Source organism: Symphalangus syndactylus, chromosome 17 (assembly GCF_028878055.3).
Source record: "Symphalangus syndactylus isolate Jambi chromosome 17, NHGRI_mSymSyn1-v2.1_pri, whole genome shotgun sequence".
In the NCBI taxonomy this organism is placed as follows: domain Eukaryota; kingdom Metazoa; phylum Chordata; class Mammalia; order Primates; family Hylobatidae; genus Symphalangus; species Symphalangus syndactylus.
The window spans coordinates 79,744,665-79,763,335 of record NC_072439.2 but is presented as its reverse complement, the minus strand read 5'-3'; the positions used below and the strand labels follow the sequence as shown (position 1 = coordinate 79,763,335).

The 18,671-nt window shown below is 34.8% G+C and overlaps 1 non-coding gene across 1 annotated transcript; it reads left to right on the top strand.

Annotated features, from left to right (window-relative positions):
* The first annotated feature begins 17,670 nt into the window (after positions 1–17,670).
* LOC134733363 (U6 spliceosomal RNA) lies at positions 17,671–17,778 on the top strand. Its single transcript, XR_010116813.1, has one exon. It is a non-coding gene; the product is annotated as a U6 spliceosomal RNA (small nuclear RNA).
* Positions 17,779–18,671: the final 893 nt, after the last annotated feature.

Sequence of the window (18,671 nt, the reverse complement as noted above, 5' to 3'; positions counted from 1 at the left end):
AAGCATAAAATTTTTGAAAGAATGAATTCTGGATTATCTGTAAAGTTAATAAAATCTATTGGAGAGGTAGGATAAGGAAGGTTACACCAGAGAACATTTGCATTTGCAAAAGTAGGAGGCACTAAGCAAATAGATTTTATGTAATAAAGTGGAAAGCCTGACTGAGCATGAAATGCTCGTGTTATCCTCCTATTGACAGTGGGGATCCTTATCCATTATAATGATAGCATGTTTGTGATATTATAATGAGAAAAAGCATATGCAAATAGAAACAATGAATTAGAGGTAATAAAATACTTGGCTTCATAAACTTCTTCATAAAAGGTCAGAAGAAAGGTATAGAAGGGATCTGTGCCACAGGGAATGACATCATGAAAGGTAAGAATTTGATGTGTGTATAAAAGGGTTGAGGTGAGAGTTCAGCTCTGGGTACTGCTGACCTCCTGCTTCTTCCACTGATAGTGGTCAAAGTGGTATAGGAAATAAATTGTGAAGTTGTTTAGCTAACATGTCTGGTATATTCTACTCACCCAGTTGGTTGCCCAGGAAAGGACTGGGGGAAATGGCTATTCACTTCCACCTCTGGCCCCCTGGGTAAGTTAGCCTGGGATGGTCACAGCTCTTGATATTGTTCTCAGTATTGTTCAGAAGGGTTGGGTGCATCCATAGGGGTAATCAAACATACGGTCAGCAGAAAATAATTCAGAAAGTTATTTTTCCAAATTAATTCAATGCTGAAATTTTTGCTGACAATATGAAGTTTGATTTGTTTATCACCCAGACTCTCCTGAAGTACACAACTCTGACCACAGAGCTTTGCAGAGTACGTGGCACCTATGAGGAACTCACTCAAGGCATCCTACACAAAAGAATATCATTGTGTTTCCCAAACTGTCACTGGCTTCCTATTGCTTATGAAATAAAATCGATGTGCTTTATCCCAGTGGATTAAAGTAGGCACTAAATTGCCTTTCGAACATTTTCTCTGTCACCTTTTGGTCTTGAAATTTTTGTTCACAACTCTCCTAAAAGAATGTTTAAAAACGCTGTATAACCTCATCCATTTTTTAGTTGGTATTGAACAAATTTTATTATGGGTTTAAAAAGTTACAAAAATGTAATTCTAAATATTTGTGTCTTTAAAGTACCCAATGAAATTTAAATAGTATAGTAGTTTGCTAACCACTATAACTTATTTCAAATGTTCTTAAACATTATCTTAACTGTCAGAATTTTTAATAACTCATTTTTCTCCTTGAAACTCACATTTTCATTATTCTCCCTCAGAATTTTATCTTAATGTAGTTTTCTACTTGAAAGTTTTTTATTGATCATTTCGTATGTTTCTGAAACAACTATCTATCTAGATGTATTGTTCCCTGTGGTTACAAGAGACAAAGCATTAAATATTAAAGTAGCCAAGAATCTGAAAATTTTTTGGCAAAAGTAAATGGCAATAATCTTCTAGAAGTCTGAATAACTTTTCAGTGAAATAGAAAAGGCTAAATTGCCTCTCATATGTGTTTCTTTTACTCAAATATGTAATAAGCTATTGGAAGTAAAGTTTTAGTTAATTCTTCCTTTTTTTGAAATCATGCAAAATATGTCCCTGGGATGCAGAGAGAAACACAGGTGGCTGAAATCATTCACCAAGTTCTCAAGACAGATTGTTAAAAGTTTGAAGAAAGCACTTTAAAGAGATTGGTATTTACCAGCATTCTTTTCACAAATCTTAATTATTCTAACTCAAAAGTAGAGAAACATATTATATTGAGCATTGTCATGACTTTTTTGTCTAGATAAAATAAGCTGTCGCAACCTTCAGTACTTCTTACCATCAGAACCAATCCTCAGGAGAAATGCAGTATTTAACAACATTTAAGATGAAAGAAGCTTGCTTATTAAACAAAATGTGCCATCACCAACTCTGTTGGCCAATTCCACAACATTTATGAATTCCTATCATCTTCATCCAAGTCATAATACCCTGCTTCTAATGCCAAGCTTTGCATCAACCCAAATATGTGTAAGATGGGAAGAAGATATGGAGCCCAACCACAGACTGAAGATACTTTGATTACAGGAGGCTTTGCAGACCTCAGTTTTTCCGAATATTTTTGTTTTCTGCTTGGTATCACAGAGTATTTTTACCCCAGGGCAGTATACCAGTAAATCAGAATGAGAGAGAGGTGACCTTTCTTGTCAAAATGGAAGAAGATTGATTGTTCAAGAGGAGGTAAGAAAGGAAAACCAACACATTTTCAGATCAGTTTCAGGAAAGACATAAGTGTTGGGGATCTGACAAGTGATTCCATTAAATCTGTGGCTGTTAACCCTTGGAAAGCCTCTGTCTACAGGAAGAGCACATGTATTTCAGTTTAAAGGCCATGATATAATCTATATTTGAGTGTATTTTGTTGTTGTTGCTGTGTAACAATTTAATACATGCTTAGAAGCTTCCAACACCACCCATTTATTATCTCACAGTTTCTGTGGGTCAAGAGTCTGGAGACAATTTAGTTGAGTTTTCTCTTCAGGGTCTCTGGTCAGAGTTGCAGCTCATCTAAGATTCAGAGTCCTCTTTTGAACCCACATGTATATTGGCAGACATATTTCCCCACAGTTGAAATATTTATGGTGATTTGCTTTTTCTAGGTCAGGAAGAGAGATTTTGTGCTGCTCTGAGTTTCTGATTTTTAGACCCACTTTTAAAGGATTCACCTGATTAGGTAAGACCCACCCAGCATAATCTCTCTTTTGATTAACTTGAAGTGAACTAATTAGGGACCTTAATTATGCCTGCAAAAATCCCTTCACCCTCTCCATATAATGTAAAACAATCAAAGAATGGCATCCATCATATTTCCTAAGCCTCCACCCATACTCAAGGGATAGGATTGCATAGTGTGTGAACCCTAGAAAGCAAAAATCTTGGTGCCCAGTTTAGAATTCTGTTTACCATGCACAACAAAACAGAACTTCCTAAACTCCAAAAATTTTCTCTTCATTTACAAACAGGTTTCACGTATGCTGTCTTTAATTAAGTGCCCCTTTTCTGTTTGCTTTTAGGACCTACTTCAAGTCCCTTCTTTACAAAGCATTGCAAAGCTCTTCGCCCAACACAGGGAGATAGAAGTCATTTCTCCCTTTTCGAAAATTAAAATACTAGTTTTGTTATTTGTATAAATATTTAATTCCCATTTTAAACAAGGAACTCCTTGAATCATGTCTGATTTATCTTTGCATTGTTCACAAGATCAATGCGTTGTCCTGACGTAAAATGCACACAAATATTTGATTGAGTAAAGGGATAAATTAAAATGTGTCATTGTTTACACTTGAGGATGTTTCTAGCTTTGGCTTCTCAGCCATTCTCTGTTCTTATATCCAGCTATGCATATGAGTAGGTTATAAATGTATAGAATATAGAGCCAGTGTCTTCTCTATCTTTTCTCATACATTTTATTACAAATCTCAGTGCTAATTCCTACATGTATGCATGCTCATAACCAAACAGCCTTATCTCACTGGTACCAACTGACCCTAAGATCAACCAAGCATTTGTTTGGTGTAGTTTATGGTAACATGCTTTTTCATTGTTTCAATTGATTTTGAAATGGAGAAAATGCATATTGGTCAAGTTTCTGAAGAAAGAGTTAAAGGTGGCTGGGATTTCATGTCTCTAATATTTAATAAGTGTCTTTCTACTACCGGATTTTCAAGGGAAATCTGAATATCGGACATACTACTACAAAATGTCATTCTCTGTGTTGCTGTGACCACAAACCTTTCTGTAAATTTCCCAGCTCTGGTGAGATGGGTCAAATCACTTGCAAGCCACAGTGAAAATATTAGGCCTTTAGTCTAAAACCTAGAATAAAAGGGGGAAAAAAAAACCTTTCTTAAACATTTTATGGCAGATCCACATCTTAATTTTGGCCCTCAAGATCTTGCCAATGGGATGCCCAAAAGTAATCCCCAGTGGGGGAAAGCATCGAAGGAAAGAAAGAATTTTCCCTTTGGGCTTAGAGCAGAGTTCGCCTAATGAACACACCGCTGAGCCTTCCTAATGCAATAAGGTCCCCTCTTTTGGGGAGTAGCCCAAAGTTTATATATCACACAAAACAAGAAGTCAACAATCAGATCAAGTAATTCCAAAAGGAAGATTCCAAGGGGAACAAGTGATGCAGACATGCATATTTTGAGACTCTTCTTCAGGAGAAAAGGGAAACATACTTGCCCTGAATTTATGGGTTAATATAAACTTGAACTTGCCCCATAGCATACCTCACCTTCTCAGGTAGCAAGCGGGTTTGAGGGGCATCTCTGAGAGGTCTCCTACTTGCCTAGTGGCCTGAAATAGCAGGAAATCTTTCTGCCTACTTTGTGGATCATGCTTCATTAGAATACCTACTGGTTTTGGTGATTGGTTCCCTCTCTTTTCTCTTTTCTGAAATACCTGTCAGATATACATAAAAAAGTGAATACATCTGGCATTTAGAAAGCCTAAATTGAGATCCTTTAAATTAAAAAGGCCACTCTCTGCTAAAGGAAGGAAGTTGCATTACAAGTAACACTCCTTGAGGAAAAAAAAAGAGGCATGCATGCAGAATTTAATTGCCAGAGTCTAATTAGTTTTAGACTAGTGCTATAAAACTTAGAAAGGAGCAAAGATAAATATTTCAGCTAATTTCCCTATGTACTGTGAATAAAAGAGTGAAAATGATTCTCAAATTTGAATGTTATGAAGTTATTTGCAAAGTATATTAAGTCAGTTCTTCTATGTAATGAAGTGTCCTTTACAGTTTAAGAGACTTTCTAGGAGCTGACATTTCTGTCATAAAGAACAAGGCTCTTGTGGATTCATTATGAGTTCTTGAAACAATCTGCACTATAGACCTTGCTGTCTGCCAGCTGCGGACACATCTACATATTAACTGTGTCTAAGAGCAGCACAGTGCACCAAGGCTCAAAGTTATTTCCACTGTCATGACCTAAATCTCTGGCCAAGCGATACCATGTTGAAAAGCTTCCTTGATAATACCTGATTTCTTTTTTCTCTTCACACTCACCTAAAGAATTGCATTTAAAAAAAAAGAAATCAAATTGCATGATAGAAGGTCACTAGATATATGAATGTCATTATGAAACCAATCAATGCATCACTTTCCCTCCTTTGATCAGCTTGAATCCCTTCCTGGGAAGCCCCATAACTCCTTCAAAAGTGGTCTCCTGTGCATGATTACTTTGACACAATCTAGATGATGCTGTATTAGGGAGGTAAGAAAGAGCAAGTATCAAAACCAAAATTACTATGTATAAGTTTGCAAATGAGCTGATGATGCCCCCTTTGCCACTTTCACTAAGAAGGGAAATATATTGATTTGGAGTTACAGATATTCTGTTGCTCCTACTTTTACTTTACTGGCTGGTAAATCTATCCAACACATAATTTCGTTTTAAATAATAGCTATTTTTTTCACTGGACTTTTATAGCTTTTATATTAGTTTGTAGGGTTTATTCCTATATGTTTTTATAGCAAAAGATTGTTTTCTCCTCTAATTCAAAAGGCATCCATGGTTTATTTTATCCTGGAATAATATGTTTGCTTTATAATGAAAGCATTTTTGAATTATGTATTTATACATTAATCATTGGTTGAGACCATCTTTCTTCCAATGCACAATTCGCTATTTTTATCTGGAGAAGAAAACAGAAGCACCTCCTACTAAGCTACAAGTTCCTTGAGAGGAAGGAATCTAGTTCCTAGCACAGTGCCTGGGACATAGCAAGATTTGAGTAAATTTTTGTGAATAAATAAGTGAATTAGTGTAATAGAAACACTTATGATAGCATACATGAATATATACACAATGTTTACAAAGTGAGTTTACTCTACTTAGGAACTAACTGCATAAATTAACTACTGATAGCAACTGACCCAAGATTGGGCCCTCATATATTTGGAAACATGAAATGCAGCTTAGAGATAATCATATGCTATTTTCTACCATTTTTTCAAAATAGAGAAAAAGTTAAGAAAAAAAATATGCATAACTTCCAATAATGGAAGTGTATAAAGTCATAGCATTTACTCCCTAATACATGTACAATTTCATTTTTATAATTTCATATCTATGGCTGTTTTAGGCAAGTACTAATATAAAAATTGCCATCAATCCTGAGATAATATAATTAAAAGATTGCATGTTAACAGCATTCATTCATTCATGAAAAATGTGTTTAAATTGTATCCAATCATATTAAAACAAGTTGTTTTGAACTGCCCTTCAATCTTGAGTGTCTGTAATTCCAGGGTTCTGTGATTACTTTTCTCTCTGAAATAGATTCTATCATAAAATAACGAACTTTTAAAGACCTGGAAACACATGTCCTTCATCTTGGTATTGCCTTCATCTTCCACCAAAATGTTTATGGAATGAAAAACTGTGAAATGTTAATTTCTAAGAATCAATAAAAGTGCTCTAGCCTTGGGATATAAATATGAAATTAGAATTTTTTTAATAATTTGTAAATATGAAATCCATGTATCATTATTTATTGGTTACCCAGAGCAGTATAAGGGTTATGACCACTGTTACTTCATTGTTACGGAAACCATTCCATGGAAGGCAGCCTGTAGGTCAACGGGAAGAGTACTAGCATGGAGGCCTAGAGTCCTGCAATCTGGTTAGAGCTTTGAGAGTAACTGTGTGACTTTTGCTTTCTTGTAATCGTATCCACTTAATCTCTTTGAGCCTCTATTTTCTCAAGTGAAGAATGATGAATTGAACCAGATCCATGGTTGTCAATATTTTAAAAATCACAGTCGTTTTTCTTCAAACAAAATCTTTCTCAGAACTTAACGTAAGCAAAACAAGTAATGGCTGAGATTCTGCTGCGTAAACGGGTGAGTGTTCTTCCACTTCTTCCAACTCACTCCATCTTTACTCATCCGTCTTTCTCCTACCCCAACTTCCTGTGGTAGCCTCTTGAGGAGCCGGGGATCTCAAGGAACCCTCAAGTACCAAATACTAGACTAGTTCACTGAATCACTAAAATTCTTCTTGTTCTAAAAGCCTGATTTTAGGAATTAGTGTTAATGTTAGGATAGACTATACCTTCGTAAAATAGAATACAGCCAATAATACTACATGGTTATTATCCATGCAGTTTTTTTCTAAACCATTTATTCTTACACACTACATTTTGAGTGTTGTTAGTGGAATAATGAAAGAGTATTGAGTAGAGACAAGTGATAAAACTTAGTTCCCCTTTATTAATTCAACTCACTGCTCAGCAATGACTGAATATCTATCTTCTCACTTTTACTATTGTAAGAATGGCTAAAACTCTCCAAGTCAGGTCACCATTATGGGATGTTCCATTGTAATAATAAGCAGAGTCTGGCATCCACACCAAGAAATAAGAGACACTAAAGCCAATGGAATAAATAAGTAAAACTGCAATAGTGCCAAGGTCCAAGGTGACAAGAGAGCAAGTCAAAAAGATCCATTAACTTTGTGAGACCAGAGGCTGAAATCCAAGAGTAAATTATGAAGTCAACATTCAGGACAATAGAGACAAGAGTAAAACAAAATAAATCAGAAATAAAAGAATCAAAAGAAGTTTTTCAGTTATTCCAAAGTTGTGATCTAGCATTTGTGTTATAGCAGGCTGGGCATGCCTGAAAAGGACTGGTTTGAAGAACCAGGAATGGAAGAAACAGATTAAATTTTTTCTGTGGCTGAAATGATTATCAAGGGATTCTAAGTGTCTTAAATTTCCCCTTTCCCTGTTACCACTGATCCTCAAGAATTAGTGCTCATTAAATATGCCAATTTAAAGCTCAACTAAAATGAAGTCGTTACCAACGGACTTACCAGTGGAAAAGGGGACCCTGTAGCTTCACTGTTCTTTCAGAGGTCTTAAAAGGCAAAAATGCACACGGTTCTCTGGAAATTCTGTCTTTGGGATTTGGAGAATGAAAGTAGCTCAGTACTGATTCTAAATTATGAAACCCCAAATCTGGATACTCTGAACTTTTGCACTGGATTCAAACCTAACTTTTCCCTCTTTTGTTAATAACGACTCTACAAAATGCACATAAGACTTCGCCACTCCTCAAACATCCCTTAACATCGCAGAAATTTAACCAGCTCTGTTAAAAGTGTGTATTTTAGACTGGAATATATATTTTGCCCCTCAAGTTATAATAATGTATTTGAGATTCAAAAGAAATAAAAGTGGATTGCACAAAATACAGCTCATTTCCCCAGAAGGTAAATGTTAAGGGATTTTTTTTTTTTAAGCAGACCAAGTGGCTTCTTTCATTATATACATATATATATATATATATATGCTCTGCAAGAGCCTTTAATCTCTTCAAGCCTGAATTTTCCTGGTTGAAAAATAAAAAATCAAAATTAAAGTAGTAAAATCTTTGCCTCAATAAGGTGTGGAGGTTTCTGGCTTAATTTGGTACCAGGCTAGCTTGATAACTGCCTTTGCCTGATTCAGTCTAGGCATACACCCACACACAGTCTGTGATGGTATCCAGATGCAGACACCTACAGGCAAACACCAGAGGCATTCTTTCCAAGAATAAGGCAAATGTCAATGGAGAAAAAAAAATAGTGCCTATTTTTCTTTTTTTTTTAAACTTCCTGAAAACAGAGCATTCCCTTATTCCTGAAAGAAGGTAGAAAAAACACCCATTTCTCTCTTCCTAGATAAAAATTCCAAGGTCTCTCCTAGTGGCTCTCCATCCTGGCTACATATTGGAAGCCCATGGGGCTGACTTGAGGTAGATAGAATAATCTAAAAATGCCTCTCCCTCCACAACATTGCCATGCTTGGTCATCTGATCAAACATTAATCTATATACTACTGTGAAAGGATTTTGTAGATACAATTAAGGATAGTTACTAATCAACTAATTTAAAAGCAGGGAGATTATCTTGAATTATCCAAGTGTGCCAGTGTAATTACATGGGCCCTGAAAAGCAGAAGATTCAAGGATAATATGGCAGAAGAAAAGACAGGAGAAGTAGGGCAGAAATGGAGGTCAAGGAAACCTGAAGCACTGAAAGAACTCAACCCATCATTGCTGGCTTTGGAGACCAGGGGCCATGATCCAAGAAGGCCTCAGAAGTTGAATATGATTCTCAGCCACAGCCAGCAAAGAAACAGGGACCTCCCTTCTACAGTTGCATGAAAACGAATTCCACCAAGAACCCAAATGAGCTTGGGAGCAGATTGTCTCTGACAGCCTCCAGAAAAGAACACAGCCCTGCCAGCAACTTCATCTGGACCTTGAGAATGAGCAGAGAAACCAGCTGAGTCCACTGGACTTCTGGACTTCTGACCGACAGAGATGTAATATAATAACTTTGTAGAGTTTTAAGCCATTAAGTGTGTGGTAATTTGTTACAGTAGCAATCCAACAGTAATATGTAGCTTAACTCAAAAAAAAACACACAAAAAACAAAAAAAACAAAAAACTTAGTATAAGGCCAGGGATCAACGTTTTTTCAAAAGCTTCCCAGGTCAGCCCTTATCAGATTAATGTACATAGGAATCAAATTAATTTGATAAGAATCTGCATTTCTGACATCTTGTGAAAATGTGAAAAGATTCTGATCAGCAGATCTGAGATGAGGCCTGGGAGTTCAAGGAAACTACAGGTGAATGCTGATGTTTCTTGTGGAAGGACCACACATGAGTAGAAAGAAGCTAGATGATTGTAAGTTAGCCAAGCTTCTCACTACTTTGTGAATATCACATTTGGAAGTGATCAAGGAACTATTATTGCAGTATTCCCATCTTTCTACATCCATGTCAAGACTGCAAGTTGATGGAGTGGATCTGAAAGCTGAGTGATATAGAAAATGCAGACAGAATATACTTCAGTGGATGTGGCTTCAGCAAGAAAACCATAGCAGGTAGGATTTTAAAAACTGACCTACAGCAGGGTGCAAATAAATTTTTTTTTTTTTTTTTAAGTCTTTAGTTGGTATATGCCATCACAGAAAGAGACAGTAGAAGTAGTGAAAAATCTCACCACTGCAGAGCAGGATAACAATAGATGAACAGTTAAATTCTTTAGATAATCAGCTGAAGACCTGAGAAATGGATTCAGGTAGCAGGTGCTTATGAGAACCACAGGAAATCTGCCTTACCTATCTGAGCAAACTGACTTAAGATGATTGTTGCCTCATTTTCTCAAAAAAAAGGCAGGGTGGGAGCTGAAGCTATGATAAATTACCAATGAAAGAAAGAAAGGAAGAATCATGAAAATTTAGTAAAAGAGCATAACTCTAAAGATAAGATACTGCAGGACCCTGGAGAAAATTGAAGAAAAATACTCTGTATGCCCACCAGGATATGATAGACATGGCACCTATATTTAAAAAATATAGCGGCAATTGGTCATAGACTCTTAGCTTTGTGACAGCTCGAGTCAATTATAGGCACAGTACCATGAAATAATTTCTGCAATCTTTTAGAATAAGGAAACTTCCCCTGAACTTCGGGGACCACAGGGGATCCCACAAAGATTCATTCCAGGTTAGGATCAGTCTGCTGGTCTCCGGAGCAGCAGAACCAATAGTTATTACCTGCCTCTCTGCTTCAGTTGAGAGGACGGGCTCTGCTTATTCTACTACTGTGACAGTAATACTAACTCCAGGTTCCATTTCTGTCTCAACCCCCAGCTCTCAATCCAGCAGGAGTCTGGGCACACAAATACTGATTTTCAGTGCACATTGGATTCTGAGTAATTCTTAACTTTTTCAAATTAGGAATAATATTATAAATTTAAAATAATTATATGTATCGGTGACTGAGCCACCCAGTGAGTCTACAGTGTGTAAAAAGGTAGAAATGGCAGATATCTTGGAGATTTGATTCCCAATCAACAGCAGTCAATCCTTTTAAGCAGTGACTAATTTATAAATATCACCAAAAGTGGAAACTGTTTAATTAGAAGTTGTAGATAAAAGAGAAAGATTTGAAAGATATAAGTCCCAGCCAGGTGTTTGAACACAAATCAATGACCACACTGTGTAAAGGCCCTAAGAAATAATGAACTGCTTTTAATCTCGCCTTTCAGGTTGTTGACCTGAATATATCTTAGGTAAAAAAGGCATTTTCATTTTTTAATTTTTCTCTTTTCAGAGTTCTTTAGAAGAATAAAATGGTTCAGCTTTTATATAAAGGCTCAGGGAATTTTGAAAGAGAGAAAATATCAGTACATTCTTTGTTTTTATTCCTAAGCAAAGTAAGTTGCCTAGTTGATACACCTTTAGATCAAGGACATGAAAGTAGCTTAGATTAGCTAATAAAATATACCACAAATTGGTTGTTTCCAAACTACTGTGTTAATTATTGGAAAAAAAAAGAAACATTGATTATTGAATATTATTTCTTTCTCCCAATATTCAAAGCAAATGTACTCACATTTGCTACAGGAATATAATCTAGTAAACGAAGATGGCCAGATGGGACTAATCTTGCTGTTACATTAAAGGGGGCTTGGGTAAAATGGGAAGAACAATTATTCAAGACTCACTGTGATAAACATGTGGTATTAACAAAGTATATGGAGTCAAAATAATCCTGTTAATATTCTTTTCCCTTTATACTTCAAGATGAGGCTTTGATCCAGGTGAGAGGGGCCCTTCTCAGAGCCCCACACTTTAGGGAGCACTGCAACATACAACAGAAATTTACTAACCTATAACACTAAGGCTGAAGATCTGCTCCTGTAACACTGCCCGGCCCCAGAGAATGCTTCTCTAGGGCTCTTCACCTTGGCCTCAAAACAAAAAGCAACTGGGCTTAAATTCCATGAATGTTTGCTGTGAGGCAAAGGTAGAGAACAGACCCTGCTAGGGAATAACAGGAAGAGTTAAGTGGTGGCAGCACTCAGGTAAAAGACAATAAAAATTCATTCTTCCTCTCAGATAATGTGAATAGAACAGATTCTGGTAGAATGTGAAATAGTTTCCAAGTAGTGCCAAGTGTCCATTTATCAGTCTCTCCTGGTGTTCTAAATCACGTTTCTGGAGTTGCCATCAAATCATCATGGTATTTGCAACAGGTGCATATAGTGTCTGAGAAATGTTGAAATATTTTACAATATTAAATAATTTATATTTTTATAAATTTGTGAATACGTATGTATATAAAAACAGGTTACTAATTCTTTATATTGGCAAATAGAATTGCAAATAGTTGTCTTTTATAAAAATATTTTATAAGGTTAAATTTTAAAATTCAGGTGTTAATCATTTTGACTTAAAATTCTAACCTATATTAAATATGAATTTTATTTTACTTTAATGGAAATTTGAAATATTTTTGAAAGAACAATTTTGATAACAGAAACTTCTTTTACATTTTCAACTTCTTGCGTTTGCTTTAATTTGCATTTTGAAGAATATATATTCACATTCTGCATACTCTGAATGAAACCATATTACCATTTTCTAATATTTGAGATCAATGTGAATTAATACATCAAATCATAACTGGAATAGAAAATACCTTTGAGCTGAGAAAAGGAAAAAAACTGAAAAGAAAATATTTAAAACCCCAAAGAAATTATCTGCTTAACTGTTTAAAAACTGAAAACAATAAATTTAAGAGGCTTCTGGTGAACATAAATTATATGACATTTTTAAGGCAAAATATTACAAAATATTTTTTAATAAAAAATAAGGATCAAAATAATAACAGTGAGAAAGAATATTGTTTTCATCAAATACAAAACTTGAATTGATCATGTAATTTCTTTACTAAATGAAGATTTTGATTGATGAGCAAAACAGTGGGAATTAAAGAAAACATTATTCATATCAATTTCCCAACTCAGAAGCAACAAATACAACTATGGCCTGCCCACTAGGACAAATTGCATTCATGAAATCAGAAAATTTTATTTTTAAAAAACTTTGGAGACTTACTATGTTTTTTAGAATATTATCCTAGAAAATTGCCATTGCATCATTCTGACAATATGAACATTTTCTAGAGAAACACAATATGATTCAAACCATTTATTTTGATTTTCTATTGGATGAACATTGAAGAAAATTTTGTTTGACACTACAGTTTCTTCAAATGGAAAAAGAAACTATGAAAATGCCCTTTCTCATTCTTTTTTTGAATAAGAACACGATACTCATTCTTTTGGCTGCATACTAATAAAATGGGAGCATAGTATTCCATGGTGTATATGTGCCACATTCTCTTTATCCAGTCTATCATTGATGGGCATTTAGTTGATCCCATGTCTTTGCTATTGTGAATAGTGCTGCAACAAACATAGGCATACATGTGTTTTTATAATAGAATTATTCATATTCCTTTGGGTATGTAACCAGTAATGGGATTGCTGGGTCAAATGGTATTTCTGTGCATGGATGGAGCTAGAGGTTATTATCCTTAGCAAACCAACACAGAAACAGAAAAGCAGATACTGCATATTCTCAATTGGAAGTGGGAGCTACATGATGAGAACATATATAGAGGGGAACAACACACACTGGGGCCTTTTGAAGGGTGAAGTGTGGGAGGAGGGAGAGGATCAGGAAAAATAACTAATGGGTACTAGGCTTAATACCTAGGTGATGAAATAATCTGTACAACAAACCCCCACGACACAAGCTACCTATGTAACAAACCTACACTTGTACCCCTGAACTTAAAATAAAAGTTTAAAATAAAATAAAATTGCCCTTTTTATTCTAATTCCACAGACAATATATTTTACTATTATTCTTCCCTCCTTCTCAACAAATCTTCTCAGATAGGTTTGGAACAATGCAATATTTGTGACTGAAAACATTTAGGTTGTTGATAATACAAACACACACACACACCACAAAAACATGAAACATCATTTGCATCATTTGCACATAAGCATCTGTGCAACTACTAGAATGCAAATATTTGAATAAATAGCAAACAATAGTTTAAAATAAAAACAAGTAAATGCTGATATAGAACACTGAAATGATGTTTTGAGGCACATTTTTGTGGCCCTTTTAGCACAAAATGATATGAAATAGTGGAACATTTCTAGATTTTGTAAAAATTATTTCAAACAGTGATACTAGAATGGCCAAACACATACAGCAATGTAAGAAATATGGTAATAAATGTCACTACAATTGCCAATGCCTATTGATGGAATTGGCTCATTTATTTTCCTCCTCTGGGGCTCGCTATGAATTGTGGAAGTTAAGATATAAACCTTTAAGATGTATCATTCAATAACAAACAACAAGCCATTATTCACAGTTCAATTATATAATTGCTGTCTTTACAATAACTGTGAAATATATTTTATGGAGGTAGAAATCAGCATATAGAATTTTGCAGTATATTTATCACACCTGGGAGGAAAACCCTAGAATATTTCAATTCTTTATTTTAAAAGATATCCATTCACAAGACAGGTATAAAAATAACCTTTAAGCATATGAATAGATGCTCAACATCACCCAGAATATGAGAAGAGAGAAATGCAAATTAAAACAAAACTAAGATGCCAACTCTTACCTACCAGATCAGTAAAAATTAAAAAGAATAACAATACTCTTGCTAGGCTGTGGAAACACAAGCACCCTCATATATTGCTGGTGGGAAAGAAAATTGGTGCAAACCTTAGGGGATAAAATTTGGTAATATCCAAATGATTACATATATACTTACATTATGACCCAATGATCCCACTTTTAGGATTTTTTTCTGAAGTTGCACATCCAATACTATGAAGATACACACACACACACACAAAATCATTCATTGTCATCGAAACATATTAGAAACAATGTAAATGCCCATTTATAAGAGAGTAGTTGAATAAACCATGGAAGATCTACACAATGCACATTATTTCCTTTAGTAGAATAAGGAAGTTATTTGTTGAATAGCGTGGAGCAATTTCTAGGATATTGTGAAGCACAGTGTTGCATTAGGCAATTAATAATATTTGTGGTAGGTTTAAGCTTCTTTAAAACATATAATTTGTTGTGATTACTTTTCTCACTCTTAGTAAATATTCTTTTTTTAAAACTAATTTCATCTTCATAATTATGTTTTCTTTTTCTTAAAAAAAGAAGTTTCCCTAATTGATATAAACTCTGGCGACACAAAACCTGCACTTTCTTCAGAACTGTGGACTGTATGTAAATACATTATATACTGTCTTCTATTTGATTTTTCTAATAGGTTTTCCACCAAAATTACTCTAACATATTTTTCTAAAGCAGCAGTTCTCAAACCTAGCTCAGCATCAGAATCAGCTATGGACCTTTACAAAAACAGAGATTCCTGAACAACATGTAAGTCTGGGGTGTAGAAATCACTATCTTCCAAAAGCTCTGAAGCTGATTCTGAGCATCCTCCAAGTTTGAAATCTCTGCTGAGGGTAGGTTTGCAAAATAGGGAGAGAATAAACTTATTATTACTCTGCATTTTTAAAGAAATTTGTGATTATTATCAATAATTTCTTACTTTCTTAAATTCTTCATGATTTGCCCAAGAGTGTCTCATTCTGAAATTGAAAGGACTTTAAGGAAAACTAAACCATAGGGAAGAATTCTACTTGTCTCATGAAACACAGTCTAGTAGGAGAACATCTGGACTTGGAGCCATTCCACAGAAATCAATTCCTGACTCTGACGTGACCATGGCCTGCAACTCAGCAAGGCTGTTAATGTTGGTACCTGGTTTCTCTTCCGTAAAATGTATATAGTTTGGCCTTTTTTCACGTAATTGTGGGAACCAATAAAGATACACAATGTAAAATGTTCTTACAGACTGCTAAGTTATAGTTCTGAACATAACTCTCATTATGTATTTAAAGTCTAATTGTGTCTCCATTTACTATAATTTTTGAAGTCTTAATTCTATATTTAAGTGATATTATTTTATATGTATTAACTATCTATCTTCTATCTATCTATCTATCTATCCATCTATCTATCCATCCATCTATTCATCCATCTATGCATCCAGCTACGCCACTATTTTCTCTGTGAATTAACAGAATACAAATAACTTCAGTTATTTGGGAATATTATGCACTTTTAAAAAAAGTTAATTTTAGATTCTGGAATACATGTGCAGGACATGCAGTTTTGTTACATAGGTAACGTGTGCCATGGTGGTTTGCTGCACCTATCAACCCATCGTCTAGGTATTAAGCCCCGCATGCATCAACTATTTATCCTGAAGCTCTCCCTTCCCCGGCCCATCCGACAGGCCTCAGTGTATGTTGTTCCCCAATCTGTGTCCATGTGTTTTCATTGTTTAGCTCCTACTTATAATTAAGAACATAGGGTGTTTAGTTTTCTGTTCCTGTGTTAGTTTGCTAAGGATAATGGCTTCCCGCTCTATACATGTCCCTGCAAAGGACATGATCTCGTTCCCTTTTATGGCTGCATAATATTTCATGGTGTGTATGTACCACACTTTCTTTATCCAGTCTATCATTGATGGGCATTTGGGTCGATTTCATGTCTTTGCTATTATGAATAGTGCTTCAGTGAACTTATGTGTGCATGTATCTTTATAATGGAATGATTTATATGTATATACCCAGTAATGGGATTGCTGGGTCAAATGGTACAGCATGATGCAAATCACAGAGGATTTGAAGTGGAGTCATACGCAAAAATCTAAGACACTTTGGAAATCACTCTCCTGAGGAAGAACAGGAATTCCATAATTCTTTAAAAGGCTGAAAATTAGATTCCATATGATCTAATATAAACATTTACATATGTTAAACATATATCTTTCATAAAATCTGGCAGAATCAAATATAGTTCACAAACAGTTATCATATAATTGCCTTATTTTCTGATACATATTGTGTGCTATCATTTCAGAAAACATACTAGGTAAAATTATATTTATCTTAGATAAATACATCCTGTATATTTTCAAAAGAGTGATAGAAGTCACCACAATAATTTTAAAACTACATATGTTTGAGAAAAATGCCAAAGGGGGCGGAAATTAATTTTGATTGGGGTAGTATGTTTCCTGAGTTGGAACAGAATCTTGAATTGCTGGTGGCATTCACACCTCTCCATTACTGCTGTTAGCAATTCTTTGTCTACTTCTGGAGTCTATAAAAGCTTAGTGTATCAAAGTGATGCCAAATTTATATGTAACTCCTAATACAATGTTATGAAAATGATTCATTAATAAGCAATACTCAGACTTCTATGATGAAGCATGGAGTCCACATCAGTCTATAGAAGGCTGTTCTCAATCTTAAACTTTAAGTATCTTAAAAGTAAACTCATGACTATAGTACCTCTACACATTTTGAGCTGAGAACATTATGTTAATTTACATACCATCCAACTAGATTCTATATTCTATTTCTCTGGACAGGTGGCCTTTATACTTTTTAAACTGAGAACAGCTAGTATGTCCTGATTTAGTTCACATAACCCCTCTCTCCCACAATAACACACATACAGAAATAAAATACTTAATATATTTCCCTATTATTACAATTTTTACCTCTTTTATTTTCTTCTATGTTTTTAAAAAATATTGGTCACCAAATCAGATTGATTTAATGTCCCGCCAATGTGCATCTGAAAAAATTGCCTTATCAGTGATTTCAAAAATAATTTGGGGTCCTTGGCTTTGGCAGTATGTGTACTCAAATTGGAATGATATAAAGAAAATTAGCATGGCACCTGTGCAAAAATGATATGCTAATTTGTGAAGTATTTAATATTTTAAAAATGACTTGGGGAAGAGTAATCATCAGATAAATGGATAAAGCACATGTGATCCATACATACAATGAAATATCACTCAGCATTAAAAAGAAAGGAAATTCTGACACATGCTACAACATGGATGAACCTTGAATTCATGACGTTCAGTGAAATAAGCCGGTCACAAAAAGACAAATAATGTATGCTTCCACTTATATGAGGAACCTAGAATAGCTAAATTCATAGAAATGGAAAATAGAATAGTGGTTGTCAGCGGCTGGGGAGAGAGGTAAATGGAGAGTTATTGTTCAATGTAAATAGAGTTTCCATTTTGCAAGGTAAGTGTTCTGGAAATGGATGGTTGTGGTTGCACAGCAATGAGAATTTACTTAACACCATTGACTGCACACTTAAAAATGTTTAAGATGGCAAATTTTATGCTATGTATATTTTACCATGATTACAGAGAATTTTTTAAATCACTTAGGCAAATACAAATTTTAGTGATGTACTTCAGATTTACTGAATCAGGAATGGGGACCTTAAATCTGGGATTATTTAAGAGTCTTCCAGGTAAATCTGATTCAAAGTGGCTTGAGAACCACTGCTTTAAAATACAACTATGACTTTTCCTCCCAACACCTAAATTCTTTTGCTACTTTGAAAGGAACAAAATTGTGAGATAAGAACTCACAGAAGCCTAGCCTTATCCTTAATCAGCATTTAAAAGGAAATGAAAATAGACTAAGAATTTTTCAAGAGGGAAACTAGTCATACAGTACATGTTCATGATATGGATATTGACTACAGAGAAAGAAACATTTCCAGAGAGACACAGATGATATTAAAACACACAAGGTCTAACACCAGTTCTCATACTTTTTTGTAGTCATATTCAGGGTCTTCTCTCAATT